At 46.4% G+C, this 16,512-nt stretch overlaps 1 protein-coding gene across 4 annotated transcripts in view; it reads left to right on the top strand.

Moving 5' to 3' along the window:
* Positions 1 to 16,512, top strand: part of FAM114A1 (family with sequence similarity 114 member A1) — a 73,689-nt gene that overhangs the window by 18,766 nt on the left and 38,411 nt on the right. Inside the window, exon 1 of one of the 4 annotated variants that reach the window (XM_074950118.1) lies at positions 10,589 to 11,019. The exons of the other annotated variants lie outside the window; for them this stretch is intronic. The gene's annotated coding sequence lies outside the window, so the exon portion shown is untranslated. Of the gene's footprint in view, positions 1 to 10,588; positions 11,020 to 16,512 lie in introns of those variants that run through there. 4 annotated transcript variants of the gene reach the window in all.

Raw genomic sequence — 16,512 nt, 5'->3', positions numbered from 1 at the left:
CCCCGTTCGCCACGAGTTTTCAAAGATAATGGCCAAGGGCTCTGCAATCACAGCCGCCAATTCCTTCAGCACTCTCGGATGCTGAATGCTGAATGTTTACTGTCCTATGCTTTTTGTTATAAATTGTTCTTTGCAAAAATAGCTGAAATGGTTGCACAGTTGTGATTGACCAGTTAACATTTTAAAGGGCTAACAGCTCTCTTCAAGGCTGAATGAAATGGATGTTCATCCCTGGCGGTTTCATTATCCTTCAAGCCCTGATTTAGCACTTCCAAATGGATTAGCATTTTTACAGTATGGCAGTAATTTGCTTAGCGTTGTTGTTGGTGTCTAGCAGCATTTTCAGTGTGGATTCAATCTTCTTTCTCTACTTAATTATTTCTACATATTGTGACGGGGCAAGGCCAGATGGCTATAGAAAAGTAGTGGGAGATAGATATATTAGCTCTGGGCTAAACAAATCCCTGGTACCAGATTAAGTGAAATGGAAGCTGCTCCAGGTCAATTAAGACACCTGGGGCCAATTAAGAACTTTCCAGAAGGCAGGGAGAATGCTAGGTTGATTGGGACACCTGAAGCCAATCGGGCTGGCTGAAACTAGTTAAAAGCCTCCCAGTCAGTCAGGTGGGTGTGCATGTCAGGAGCTGTAGGAGGAAGTTGCGCTGTTGGAGAGGCTGAGTAGTACACACCATATCAGGCACAAGGAAGGAGGCCCTGAGGTAAGGGTGAAGTGGAGCTTGAGGAAGTGAGGGCTGCTGTGGGGGAAGTAGCCCAGGGAATTGTACATGTCATGTTTCTAAAAGGTCAGCTACCATAGCTGATACTATTAGGGTCCCTGGGCTGGAGCCCGGAGTAGAGGGTGGGCCCGGGCTTCCCCCCCCACCACCACCTTTGCCCCCTGATTAATCACTGAGACTGGGAGACAACAGAGACTGTGCAAGGAAGGATAACTTCTCCTCACCTCCCTTGCTGTCTTATGATGAAAATGGCTCAGTAGACTGTGACCCTTGTCTCTAGAGAGAGAAGGGTTATGTGGAGGGTCACAGTGAGCCTCTGAGGCTAGCAAAATCCTCCAGGAAACGCGGGACCCACGGAGGCAAGGACAGAGCTTTGTCACAACTGGTGTCAGGAGTGGGACTTCATTCACAGTGTGGCAGAAGAAAGAGGTTTAAAAAAAAAGTGCACTGGGGTTTTGGATTTCTTTTTTGTTAGTTTGCTTTGTACCACAATGGAGGAGGTGGTCAGAGCTCTGGTGCAAGCCACAGCAGCCCAGCAAGAGGCCACCTGGGTTCAGGCAATGGCACAACAGGAGTCTATGCGGCTACAGCAGGAAACCAATCAATTATTGATGAGCCAGGCGACCCAAGATCATGCCCTCTTGAGAAAGAGGTGGTGGACCAGCTGAAGATCCTCACCACCCAGGCCTGGGGGTCCGATGGGACGCGAACCCTGAGGGCCACTGGTTGTCTGCCAAAGATGACATCAGGAGGTGACGTAGAGGCATATCTCCTCTCATTCGAAAGGACTGCTCAGCGTGAGGCATGACCCCAGGAGCAGTGGGCCAGCATTCTTGCCCCTTTTTTGTGTGGAGAGGCCCAGAAGGCCTACTTTGACTTGCCTGCCACGGATGCCACTGACTATACCTGTCTGAAGGCAGAGATCCTAGCACGATCAGGGGTAACAGCAGCGGTAAGGGCCCAGAGGTTCCATGAGTGGAAATACCAGGAGAACAAACCCCCGAGGTCCCAGCTATTCGACCTCATACACAAGTGGTTACAGCCCGAGGTGTGCAGGCCGGAGGAGATTTTGGAGTTGCTGGTCATCGACCATTACATGCGGGGACTGCTGCCGGATCTCCGCAAATGGGTAGGCCAGAATGATCCATCCACGTACGACGAGATGGTCACACTGGTAGAAAGACGGATGACAGCCAGGGAACTGACCCGACTACCCAAGGAAGGCCCCTTTCGAAGTAAGCACCCGACCCCGACCCTGGAAGGTTGGGCAGCCAAACCCCTGGGGAGTCCTAGGTGGAAGAAGGGGGGGCCAAAAACCAGCGGGGACCCCAGAAGGAAGGGATTGGCCTGAGTGTGGGGAACTCCGGGACTAAACCCTCTAACCCCCAGGATAGGGGAGTGATTAAAAGCAATTTATAGATGTTATGCATGTGGGGACACATAGCAGCACAGTGTCCCAGCACCGAGGAGCCTATGCAATGTAATTTGGGGGATTGGGAGGTCCCATGCTCCCTTATCCACCTCGTGGGGATCGCATTAGCCCCACATAATTACACCAGGCCAGTGAGGATAAATGTAGCAGAGACTACAGCGCTTGTGGACTCTGGGAGTGCTATCACCCTCATATCAGGTAAGCTAGTAAAAAAAATAGTCAGCTGCTACAAGCCAAATGCGTAGCAGTGACATGTGTGCATGGGGCCGTGAGCCATTACCCCACCATCCCAGTGGAGATAGAGGTTCAGGGAAACCCCACTGAGATGACCGTGGGCATAGTTCCTAAACTTCCATATCCTGTAGTCATTGGGAGGGACTATCCAGGGTTTGATAATTTACTCCCCCCGGAGAGGCTGGAGGGAGGTGGGGACCCTGAGGACAGCGACTCTTCACTGGGGGAATGTCAACCCCCAATGTTCACTGAGATTTCTCAGGATCTGTTCTCAGCCCCCTGAAAGACCCAGAAGACAAAAAAAGAGAGGAAGGCTGCGAAGGCCTTGGACCCCGGATCCTGACCCAGGGCCAGAAGATCTCCCTAGTAGGCAGATGGACGTGAGCAGCCAACAAAGAGAAACTTCCACCACAGAAGGTGAGCCAGAAGCTGCCCCCAGCCATGACGGCGGTGAGCCGTTGGAAGAAGCAGAAGCCGGCCCCTGGGAGCTTGGGCAGGTTAGTCCAGGGAGAGAGACTTTTGGGTGGGACCAGGTGGAGGACCCCAGATATGATAACGCCAGGAAAGAGGTGGCCGAGATCGATGGGATACCCGTGGATGGGAAGGTCCGGCGTCCCGGACCTTACTTTATAGTGAAGAAAGATCTCCTGTACCGCATGGTGCAAATGCAGGAGCAAGAGATACAATAAGTTCTGGTGCCACGAAAACATCAAAAAGCCATATTGAGTCTCGCCCACAGTTGCCTGTTTGGAGGACACCTAGGGGTAGAGAAAACCCAGGCATGGATCCTGTGGAGATTCTTCTGGCCAGGAGTACATGAAGATGTCCGGCGATACTGCACCTCTTGTCCGGAGTGTCAGTTACATAGCTCTAGCCCACACTTGCAGGCTCCTTTGATACTGCTTCCAATAATAGAGGTTCCTTTCGAACGGATAGCCATGGATCTGGTAGGGTCCCTAGAGAAGACAGCTCGGGGCCACCAACATGTGCTTGTTGTACTGGACTATGCAACCCGGTACCCGGAAGCTGTTCCCCTGCGCAACACAGCTTCCAAGACAATAGCTAAGGAGCTAGTACAGATCTTTGCCCAGGTTGGGCTACCCAAGGAGATACTGACTGATCAAGGGATACCTTTCATGTCCAAGTTGAACAAAGATCTTTCATCATTGCTCTATGTACAAGCCCTACAGACCTCTGTATACCACCTGCAAACAGATGGCCTTGTGGAAAGGTTCAATAGGACCCTCAAGGCCATGATCAGGAAAGTGGTGAGCAGGGATGGGAAAGATTGGGATACCCTCTTGCCTTACCTCATGTTCACCATCCGGGAGGTTCCGCAAGCCTCCACGGGTTTCTCTCCATTTGAACTACTATATGTGCGCCACCCTCGGGGCATATTGGATATAGCCAGAGAAGCCTGGGAAGAGGAGCCAAATCCCAGAAGGAACATAGTTGAGCATGTACTGCAGATGAGAGATCGGATAGCCCGAGTTACGCCCATTGTACGGGAGCACTTGGAGAGAGCACAGGAGACCCAACAAACCCATTATAACCACCAACCGAAGCTTCGACGGTTCCAACCAGGGAATCGGGTGATGGTACTGGTGCCCACAGCAGAAAGTAAACTGTTGGCCTAGTGGCAGGGACCCTACGAAATAATGGAAGCCGTGGGAGAGGTGAACTATAAGGTGCGGCAGCCAGGCCACCGGAAATCGGAGCAAATTTACCACATCAATCTTCTAAAACCTTGGCACGATCGAGAGGCATGTTTAGTCATGCAGGAGACCCTTCCCCAGGAGGATAACTTACACGAGCAAGTGAGGATATCATCCGACTTGACGCCGATCCAAAAGATCGAGGCAGCTGACATGATTAATCGCAACAGAGATGTGTTCTCTACAAAACCAGGGTGGACGACTGAGACCTATCACCATATCTGCACGATCCCCGGGGCCAGGGTAACATTGAGACCCTACCGAATCCCAGCAGCCAAAAGAGAAGAAATCAAGGCCGAAGTAAAGAAAATGTTAGAATTAGGGGTTATTGAAGAATCTTACAGTCAGTGGTCCAGTCCAATTGTTCTAGTGCCTAAACGTGATGGTACCATGAGATTCTGTAATGACTTTCGCTGACTGAATGAAATATCCCAGTTTGATGCATACCCCATACCACACATTGACGAACTGGTTGACCGACTGGGTAGTGCCCAATTCTTGACTACACTGGATCTGACAAAAGGGTACTGGCAGATTCCTCTGACCAAAGAAGCTAAAGAAAAGACAGCATTCTCCACCCCGGATGGGCTATTCCGGTACACCGTCCTCCCTTTTGGGCTACATGGGGCCGCAGCCAGATTCCAGCGCCTCATGGATAAGCTGCTGCACCCCCATACTAGTTATGCAGCTGCATACCTAGATGTCATCATCTATACGCCAGACTGGGGAACCCACTTGGAGAAAGTTGAGGCAGTAATGCGCACCTTAAGGCGGGCTTGCCTCACTGCTAATCCCGCTAAATGCGCCATAGGGCTAGCAGAGGCTAGGTACCTGGGATATATTGTGGGAAGGGGCATAGTGAAGCCCCAAACGAATAAGCTAGAAGCAATTCAAAGCTGGCCCCTGCCAACCTGAAAGAAGTAGGTCCGTGCGTTCCTAGGTGTGGTAGGCTACTACCGATGTTTTATTCCCCACTTCGCCACTAGGGCAAGTCCCCTAACAGACCTGGTGCAGGCCCAAGGTCTAGACATGGTAAAGTGGACCGACGCAGCAGAGGGGGCATTTACAGACCTTCGGACGGCCCTCTGTAATGACCCTGTACTCATAGCCCCGGACTTTAACAGGGAATTTATTTTACAAACAGACGCTTCCGAGGTGGGGTTGGGAGCAGTTCTGTTGCAAATGGTGGGAGAAGAGGAACAAACGATCCTCTACCTACGCAGAAATCTTCTCCCAAGAGAACAGGAATATGCAATAGTCGAGAGAGAATGCCTTGCTGTCAAATGGGCTATGGAGACACTGCGTTATTACCTCTTAGGCCGGCGATTTACTCTTGTGACGGACCATGCACCCCTCCAGTGGATGCAGCGGAATAAGGAAAAGAATGCAAGGGTCACCAGGTGGTTCTCATCCCTCCAACCATTCCAGTTCTGCATATGGCACAGGGCTGGATGCCACCATGGCAACGCTGATGGTCTGTCACGAGCATACTGCCTGGCGTCCCAAGTTGCCCAACTTTATGGTGTTGGGCGGGGGGAATATGTGAGGGGGCAAGACCAGATGGCTATAAAAAAGTAGTGGGAGATAGATATATTAGCTCCAGGCTAAACAAATCCCTGGTACCAGGTTAAGTGAGATGGAAGCTGCCCCAGGTCAATTAAGACACCTGGGGCCAATTAAGAACTTTCCAGAAGGCAGGGAGAATGCTAGATTGATTGGGACACCTGAAGCCAATCAGGGGCTGGCTGAAACTAGTTAAAAGCCTCCCAGTCAGGTGGGTGTGCATGTCAGGAGCTGTGGGAGGAAGTTGCGCTGTTGGAGAGGCTGAGTAGTACACACCACACAATATCAGGCACAAGGAAGGAGGCCCTGAGGTAAGGGTGAAATGGAGCTTGAGGAAGTGAGGGCTGCTGTGGGGGAAGTAGCCCAGGGAATTGTACATGTCATGTTTCTAAAAGGTCAGCTACCATAGCTGATACTATTGGGGTCCATGGGCTGGAGCCCGGAGTAGAGGGTGGGCCTGGGCTCCCCCCCCACCCCACCTTGCCCCAATTAATCACTGAGACTGGGAGACAACAGAGACTGTGCAAGGAAGGATAACTTCTCCTCACCTCCCTTGCTGTCTTATGATGAAAATGGCTCAGTAGACTGTGCCCCTTGTCTCTAGAGAAAGAAGGGTTACGTGGAGGGTCACAGTGAGCCTCTGAGGCTAGCAGAATCCTCCAGGAAACGCGGGACCCACGGAGGCAAGGACAGAGCTTTGTCACAATATACAAACAATATATAATTTTTTTTTTTAAGAAAATGTCCTTCATCTCCAAAGTAACCTTGACATTTAACTGGTCTTGTTGGGCTCCCCCTCTTCTCAGCACCCCCACTAGCATTGTTGTCGGTGAAAGAACACTGTGACACAGTGCTAAACAAAAAGCTTTCGTAATGCCTTTTGATTGGTAACACATACAACCTGAACCATGGTCAGTATTTGACACTAGATGTCATACTAATTAAATGTTTTAGGCTGTGGGAGAAAGAATGAAGTAGGTTGCCATTTAATGAGGTAAGAAGATTTTTGTTTAAAAGCGTGCTGGTTGTGAGTCTCTCCTCGCTGGCACCAGCATAAATTGAGAGTAGCTCTGTTGAAGTCACTGGAGTTGAACTGGTGTAAATGAGAAGAGAATCAGTCCCACTATGGCGTGAACAGCATAACTGCATTGTGTCATAAAAAGAACCATTTTCTTTGCCCTTTTCCCCTCCCTCTCTAAAATGGTCGTGTTTTTAATGAATCCACAATAGTGTACCCAGACGTTTTATTGCTTTATATTAGTGCATTACATAAGTTACATATTTGCTTCACTTATGATGTTGGACTGGTTGCCTATCCTACCAAAGCCTATTCCCTAATTTATGGCATATATGCACAACACACCACATAAGTTGTAAAAATCAGATGCCCACGTTTAAACTTACATATCCGTTAATATGCCATAATACAGTGAAAAAATATTTGGGTTTCTATTCTGCCACTGTTTAACTTGAAATATCAATTAATTGATATTAGAGAGCTGCATAAGGTGTCTCTTTACACATTGCTCATATTCAGTATTCTGCTATCTTGATTATTTTGTCCATATCTGTATTCCTCTTCCAGTTCTTTATCCTGCATAACAGTACACTGAAATATCAACCACCATAAACCTTTTCTTTGTGCTTCCTGATGTCTCTCTGTCATTTGGTATGACAAAATGAAATGTAGCTTGCTGATGTCACGGTATGCATGAGTGGTTCGTAGGTATGTGTAGTAATCAGTGTTAAATTTCATTATGTGTGGAACAGAAGTGGAAATGCCTGAGAAGATGTGAAACTGAAACACTGAGATTCTGTGAAAAGCTGTACCTTCCCCTAAATACATTATTCCCTTCGTGCAGAATAAGAAATAACATCAACTGCGAAGGCTGGATGTTATGATCATACCTTATCTGGTCATAAAAAAGACAACTTAATCTCTTCAGAAAATATCTCTTTCATTACAGACATTAGAGCTGATTGGACATGATATGTTTAAGACTGAAATAACATGGATGTTAAAAACCGCTTTGGAAATAACACACAGATGATTAAGCTGCTGTAAAAAGAATACATTTTTTACAGTTCTTACATTATAAAGATATTTAATAAAGTTCATGCTTTGCAACCTGTTAGTCCTGAACAGATTTCAGGGGGCTGCAGCCATCTTCCCTTTCTTTGTTGCTACATGGAGCATGAAATATTTTTTTCTCTTATAACATGGAGTCGTGACATGGAAAAGGTTGAGAATCACTGATACAGTTTACAGTCCTTCATGTCAGTTAAGAACATAAGAACGGCCTTACTGAGTCAGACCAGTGGTCCGTTTAGCCCAATATCCTGTCTGTTAGGGGGCTTATTCCTTCACCCACTTACTTCCCTGGTCCTTCTCGCATGAACAGAGAGCAACAATACCCAAAGTCCAAAGGTGCAAACAATTCGATGTTTATTGGGGTGAACTTCCAGCAAGCGTGATTCCAGTTTCCTTCCTTAGTGTCCCCCTTCCCAGCTTTGACACCACAGAGCCTTACACCTGTGTCCCTGTTCCCATTCCTGCCCTTAGCCAAACATGATTCCAATTTCCCCACCCCCATTCCCTGTTCCCATTTCCCCCCACACACTCCCACTCACTTCCTGATTGACTGCAGACTATATAGTAAAACTTGAGTTTGCTTAGCTATACCTTAACCAATCATTTTCCTGAAATTTAACTAACCGATCCTAACATATTGTAACATGATTATGTAACCAATTATATCCCACCACCTTAATTAGTTTACACCCAGCAAAATTAATTATACAGCAGACAGAAACAATCACAGAACCAGACAGAGATTATACAGACAAACAATAGCAAAGTGGGAACTATAATGACAAAACAATACAGAAGTGAGGATTTCACATCCCAGCTATTGATAAATGAGTTCTTGCCAGACAGGATGCTATCAAACTAAGTTTCCTTTTACATTTTCTAGGCACTTCCCTTTCTCTGGAGGTGATAGGCACTATCAGGAGAGAATTGTATTCCTAACAGCCCAATAGCACCTTATTTCAATGTGACTAGTTTGGAATGTGAGGATGTGACCGGTTGCTTCCCAGCTTATGGCTGCCTCTGGTGCTTAGCCAAAGGCCTTAGCCTAAGAACAGGGCCTCAGACTGTCACAGTAAGAGAAGGCCCTTACACCGGCAGACAGTGATTTTGATTCTTTCTTTTATATCTCTATAACTAGCCAAGTGATAAGACTACATCTAAATTCTTAGAGTATAGGCCTTTACAGACAGGCCTGAATATCTGTATCCTAACACTGTCTTCCAACAGTGGCCAATGCCAGGTGCTTCAGAGGGAATGAACAGAACAAATAATCATCAAGTGATCTATCCCCTGTCACCCATTCCGAACTTCTGGCAAACAAAGGCTAGCAGCACTTCAGAGCATGGTTTTGCATCCCTGCCCATCCTGGCTAAAAGCCAGTGATGGACCTATCCTCCATGAACCTATCCAGTTCTTTTTTGAACCCTGTTATAAGCTTGGCCTTCATAACATCCTCTAGCAAAGAGTTCCACAGGTTAACTGTGCATTTTGTAAAGAAATACTTCCTTTTGTTTGTTTTAAATCTGCTGCCTACTAATTTCATTTGGTGACCTGTAGTTCTTGTCTTATGAGAAGGAGGAAACAACACTTCCTTATTTACCTTCTCCACACCATTCATGATTTTATAGAGCTCTTTCATGTCCCCTCTTAGGCCCCATCTACACTGGCAAGTTTCTGTGCAGTAATGCAGCTTTCTGCACTGTAACTCCTGAGGTGTACACACTGCCAAGCCACTTAGTGCACAGAAACTGCGCAGTTGTAGCGCTCTAAAAAAAGCACCCCGACGAGAGGCGTAGAGCTTTCTGCACCGGGGCTACAGTGCTGCGGTGCCAGTGTAGACACCGGTGATTACAGCGCTGTGATTGGCCTCCGGGAGGTGTCCCACAATGCTTGTTCTCGCCTCTCTGGTCATCGGTTTGAACTGTACTGCCCTGCCTTTAGGTGAACAACCATCATCCCCACCTCGTACATTCCTTTGCAAATTTGAAAGTCCCCTTCCTGTTTGCTCAGTGATGCGTACAGTGGTCTCAGCGCACCTTTCCAGGTGGCCATGCCTGGTCCACGCACTAGGTGATCCCCCTCTTGAAGCAATGCTGAGCTGCTAGACCTCATCAGCATTTGGGGAGAGGAAGCTGTGCAGTCCCAGCTGCGCTCCAGCCATAGGAATTATGATACCTATGAACAGATTTCACAATGCGTGATAGAAAGGGACCAAGACCGGGACTTGTAGTCCTTGTAGTGTAGGGTAAAAGTGAAGGAGCTGCGGAACGCCTACCACAAGGCGCAGGAGGCAGACCTCTGCTCCGGTGCTGTGCCCACGAGCTGCTGGTTCTACAAAGAGCTGGACACAATACTCGGTGGCGACCCCACCTCCACTGCGTAGGCCCCTGTGGATACTTCTTTGGCTCATGTGCCAGTCGAGAGTGGACCAAGCCAGGAGGAGGAAATCTTGGATGAAGATGGGGAGGGGGACCCAGAGGCAGAGGATAGCTCGGAGACCAGAGATGCATGCAGACAGGAGCTCTTTTCTACCCTGGAGGAACCTAGCCAGTCATAGCAATCAGATCTTGCTGAAGCGCATACAGGAGAGGAGGCCCTTGGTAAGTGGATCTGATTTTGGGAATTGCTGAAGTGATTTGTTGGGAGCAGGAGGGTTGCAGAAATCAGGCTTGTCTCCTACCGCATGCCTAATCTGAGCGGCGGAACAGGCTGTTGATAGACTCCCTCACTTCACGGGAATCTCCCTCACAGATCTCCAGGAAACTCATGGAGATACTGGGCAATCTGCTGCCGCAGGTTCCTTGGCAGAGGTGCTTTGTTTCATGCCCCATTAACGGTAACTCACAATTTTGGGGGGTCTTGTGGCTCACGTGTGTTTGCCTGGGGTCAGCCGGTTAGTGACAGGTGTGTGAGGACTGTCTGTATTTTAAAGCACTGAATCAGTGTTGTCTGTGTTGCAAACAATACAGCTTCTGTAAAATGTTGCATTTAAACTTCACAGAGATGACCTTGGGAGGCCAGCCTCCCTTATCGGCAGGAGAATGGCTGTGCAAAATTAGAAAGCGGCCACAAAGAACTAAGGTGGACTTTCTCCGTGAGGTTATGATGCACTCCGCCACTGAGAAACAGGAATTGAAGGAGTGGCGGGACAGCGAGAAGAGGGACTCAAAGGAGAATGCGGCACACCAGAAAGAAGCCACCGAGTGGCTCTTAAATGTTATAGAGCGCCAAGTGGACACGCGCCAGGTGATGCTAGTATACTAATATAAAGTCACAAAACTCTTTCCCATGCCCCTCCCGCACACCGTCAACACACTGTAATCAACCTCCTGACTCCACTCTCTACCCGCAGCATTCCACTCCTCCCTCCTCACAGTCCAGCAGTGTGGGCTCCCACTATCCACTGCACTCAACACCCATTCCTCTGGGTTTGGCCCTGCTGAAGTACAGCACCCACTGCATTGTACTCCAAAGGAGAAAGTTGGGTATGATCCCTGGACATACACAAATCTGTAGCCATCTTGGGACCCCTCCTCCTCTTGATACCTTCCCATCCCCCTCCCTGCTGATGAATTTTTTCATTTGACTCTCTCCTCGGGTTGTTGTCTTTTAATAAAGAATTGTTTGTTTGAAAGCAATCTTTATTCTATTAAGTGAAAGCAAAAAGAGCACTGCAAAGCAACATACAATTATATTAAGGCCCCCTCTTGCAGCATGTGCACCAATCACCTCCTAGCATTACAAGCACTGTAGTCCCAAGCATAGTAACAAATATTAGGGATTTTCAGCCTCAAATTGTTGCCTCAAGGCATCCCTGATCCTTATGTTCCCACACTGTACCCTTCTGATAGCCCTGGTCTCTGGCTGTTCAAACACAGCCCCCAGGTGCTGAGCCTCTGTGGTCCAGCCCTGAGTGAAGCTTTCACCCTTCCCTTCACAAATATTATGGAGCATAGAGCACGCAGCTATAAACATAGGAATATTGTCATCAGCCATGTCCAGCTTAACATACAGGCATTGCCAGCGGGCTTTTAAATGGACAAATGCACACTCCACAGTCATTCTGCACTTGCTCAGCCTGTTGTTGAACCGCTTCTTGCTGCTGTCAAGTTGCCGCATGTACGGTTTCATAAGCCACAGCCTTAAGGGGTAGGCAGGGTCTCCAAGGATCACAATGGGCATTTCGACTTTTCCCTATGGTGATCTTCTGGTCTGGGAAGAAAGTCCCCCGCTTGCAGCTTCTTGAACAGGCCAGTGTTCCGAAACATGCATGCGTCATACACCTTTCTGGACCAGCCTGCGTTAATGTCCGTGAAACGTCTACGGTGATCCACAAATGCATGGAAAACCAGTGAGAAATACCCCTTGCAATTAATGTACTTGGTGTCTAGGTGGTCTAGTGCCAGAATTGGAATGTACGTGCCATCTATTGCCCCTCCATAGTTAGGGAAGCCCATTTGTGCAAAGCCATCCACAATATCACGCACGTTGCCCAGAGTCACGGTCTTTCGGAGCAGGATGCGATTAATGGCCCTGCACACTTCCGTCAACACGAGTCCAACAGTTGACTTTCCCACTCCAAACTGGTTAGCGACCGATCGGTAGCAGTCTGGAGTAGCCAGCTTCCACAGTGCAATCGCCACGTGCTTCTCCAACGACAGGGCAGCTTTCATTCTCGTGTCCTTACACCGCAGGGCTGGGGCAAGCTCATCACACAGTCCCATGAATGTTGCTTTCCTCATGCAGTAGTTCTGCAGCCACTGCTCGTCATCCCAGACGTGCATCATGATGTGATCTCACCACTCAGTGCTTGTTTCCTGAGCCCAAAAGCAGCGTTCCACTGTGGTCAGCACCTCCGTGAAAGCCACAAGCAATCTTATGTCATAGCTACTACGTGTGGTGAGATCAACATCACACTCCTCTTGACTTTGTAGTTTAAGGAATAACTCCCCTGCCACTCGTGACGTGTTGGTCAGAGTGAACAGCATACTGGTCAGCAGTTCGGGATCCATTCCTACAGCTTGAAAGAAGTGGAGCATGCAGTACACAAACTGTTGAAAGACGGCGCCAAATGCGGACGGAAGCACAGGGATTGCTGGAATGCGAAACAATGCATCACTGGGCATTGGAACTGGACCCAGGATGCCCCGCAACCCCTTCCACCTTCCCACAAGTCTTAGCGGCAAAAGAGAAAAAGGTGCTCTGTGGGATAGCTGCCCAGAGTGCACCACTCCAAATAGCGCTGCAAGTGCCACAAGTGTGAACACCCTATTGTGCAGGCAACTGTCAAAGTGACCACACAACAGTGGTTTTCCTTCTGCGCTCTCTGAGTGGCATTGTAACTGCCAGTGCTGTAACTTTGCCAGTGTAGACATGCCCTAAGTCTTCTCTTCTCTTTTCCAAGCTGAAAAGTTCCAGTCTTATTAATCTGTCCTCATATGGAAGCTGTTCCAGACCTCAGTAATTTTTGTGGCCCTTTTCTTTACCTTTTCCAATGTCAGTGTGTCTTTTTTGAGATGGGACAACCAGATCTGCATGCAGTATTCAAGATGTGGGCCTACCACAGAGGCAATATAATATTTTCTGTTTTATTATCTGTCCCTTTCCTAATGATTCTCAGCATTCTGTTAGCTTTTTTGACTGCCGCTGCACATTGAGTGGGTGTTTTCAGAGAACTATCCCCAATGACTCCAAGACCTCTATCTTGAGTGGTAACAGCTAATTTAGACCCTATCATTTTATATGTATAGTTAGGATTATGTTTTCCAATGTACATTACTTTGCATTTATCAACACTGAGTTTCCTCTGCCATTTTGTTGCTGTGTTATAAAAACATATACATATAAATACCTTTTGGAATTTGAACATACATGGGGCCTGAATCTGATCTCACTTACTGTTTTAAATGGACTTACTCCTGATTTACATAATGGTGTAACTGTGATCAGAATCTAGCCCAGGTGTGTGTCCTTAGAGAGCTTTAAAAACACAGAGGGCAGTTTTGACCTGGACCCTAAAATCCATGGGGAACTAGTAGCGTTGAGGGTGAGCATGCTGTGATGCCATGTATTTCTAGATATGAACCGGGGGCAGCACTGTTCTGCATATGCTGTCTTCTTCTGTGGTTGAGGTTGCTATGAGCACATCAGGCCATGCTCAACTCCCTCTGCTGGCTCCCAGCCAGTTTCAGATGCCAGTTTTAGGCCTTGGGCCTAAGCTTTGACATATTAAATGGATCATGCCCCAGCTATCGTAAAGATCAGAATTCAGCATATGAATCTCTGCAACAGTTGCACTCCTCTGCAGTGCTTAATTTGTAATGAAAGAGTTGCTGGGGCTCAAGCAATTTTTTTGTATTCATAATTGACACAGCAAGCCCAGAGGTGCCTGGGTTCTGAACTGCCAAGCCCAGAAGTGTCGGGGCTCAGCCCTGGCAAGCCCTGGCACAAATTAAGCACTACTCCTCTGGGACCGTGAAGATCATAAAGCCCATGATGAAGAGTCAGAGTTGGGGACAAAGTGTTCCTGATTTAGGGGATCTGACTTTGGTACAAATTTCCAGAGGTGATCAGTCAAATGCGGAGCTGACTCTCTTTAGGATTTGTTGCAAAACCTTCCTCTTTGAAAAAGCCTTTCCACCGTAGCAAAAATGACAGTGACAACATTCTACACAAACACCTTCTCCCACTAATCAAAACTCTCTAACCTTGTAACAAACAAGTCAACCAACAAAAAAACAAAACAAGAAAAAGTACCCCAAGCAGAGTTTTTCTCCAAAATGACAGGGGTACTGAAAGATTCTCCTCTCACCCTAGAGAAGCTCCTTTGTCTTTGAGACAGTTAGGTGAAGGAAGTGGAGACAAAGCCACAAATTTAATTAGGGAAGAGATGGAGAGAGGGTAGACAGAAAAGAGTCACTAATTTTGTGAGAAGATACTGTATTTGCAATATCTGCGTAAATATGACACCACTTTGTAAAACAAAATCAGTAAGTCTTCGTCTCTAAAACACAGAACCACCGAGAACCCTCCCATTTCCATGTTGTTAAAGTAACAAATAATTTTTCATTTGAATGTCTGTCACTCTCACATTCTAAAACAATTTGTATTTCCACAATGTTTGTGCATTTCCTCATCCATGTACATCCTCAACAATGATGACATGCCCCAGCTGCACTACTCTGAGCTAATCAGTTTCTTGTGTTATAATCAAAGGTGCTTAGCTCAGAGCTTAGTTCAGCAAAACCGCATCCAGTTTCCCTGAATTATTGGCTCACAGTTCTGTGGTGCATGAAAGTTAGATGTATAGTTCTGCAAATGCTGAATTCTCATATGTAAATATCAATACAGCAACAAAGATATGAATGCTTGTTCTCTTGAAGGTGTGAACATAGCTGAAAAGCTACAAGCATATTTTTCAGGTCAGCATTTCAGAATGTAAGAATAACAAAACGTCATTTTTATGTAAGGAAACTGGAAAATAAACCTAAATAAAACCCGGCACACCCTTCCTATGTGCAGTTAAGATTTTTAAAAATTATGTATTGATTTGTCTGCAATATTTTGTCACAATCTCAAAAAAAGATTAATTCAATTTTATGACTCAGTAGAAAAAAAAGTAATTGAAATTTCTTTTGGATTTCCCTTTTGTAAAAATATAAATAATAGAAATGCTAACAAATGCAACATATAGAGTATCTAGCTATATTAGTTTACAAGCACAAATTAACGATTACATAAACAAGTCCCAGAAAGTTGGTCAATAAAAATAATGAATCATGAATTTACTAATGCTAATAATATTTTCATTGAACCAATTAAAATGCACAGCAGGCTAGGGAAAGATAAAGTAGAACTCCACTCTGCAATAACTCTGTTCACTCACAGTTTTATTGCAGGTAGCCTAACTAACCATGCAGTTTGACATACAACCACAGTTTGTGAGATAGGAAAAAGGAGGCAAAGATTACTTCAGCCATCTTGTTCTGACAAATGAAAATTCTAAGCTGTGAAGTCTCATTGTTTCGATGTAAAATGCAAGAGTCCCATGTAGACTAAACTATAAAATAGTAAATCAGTTATTTCACATAGTCAGCACAATCTGCTGGTCTGTTCTGTAAGAGAACAGGAGGACTTGTGGCACCTTAGAGACTAACAAATTTATTTGAGCATAAGCTTTCGTGAGCTACGATGAAGTGAGCTGTAGCTCATGAAAGCTTTATGCTCAAATACATTTGTTAGTCTCTAAGGTGCCACAAGTACTCCTGTTCTTTTTGCGGATACAGACTGACACGGCTGCTACTCTGAAACCTGTACTTTGGAACTTTGTGTTTTCCCCCAGATACTCTGCTGTTCTTGCATGTGATCTCTCAAATGTGCTGCTTCAGAATGTGGAGTTATTTTATGTAATTTTATGGTTCCCAGGCGATACTTATTGAATTCATAGGGCATCTCATGAGTAATCCATCTGGCGATCACAGAATCATGCAGCAAAACTTTCCTCCTCTCCACCTTCAATCAAAATGGTTTGTTGCATCTCTCTCTAATTTGATACTCCAGATGCATATAAATACTGTACTGTACTCTAGCTAATGATGAACTGTTTTGCAGCAATCAAAATAACTCCGGGAAGACTCATTTTTTAATTTATAAAATGCATGCCGTTCCCAATCTTAGGGAGTATGGACAATATTTAATAAACACCTGCAATTGTGTTTGTTTTAGATTTCTAGAAATGTC

This window comes from Natator depressus, chromosome 4 (genome assembly GCF_965152275.1).
Source record: "Natator depressus isolate rNatDep1 chromosome 4, rNatDep2.hap1, whole genome shotgun sequence".
NCBI lineage: Eukaryota > Metazoa > Chordata > Testudines > Cheloniidae > Natator > Natator depressus.
The sequence above is the reverse complement of the archived record's forward strand: the minus strand, read 5'-3'. Positions and strand labels throughout refer to the sequence as shown.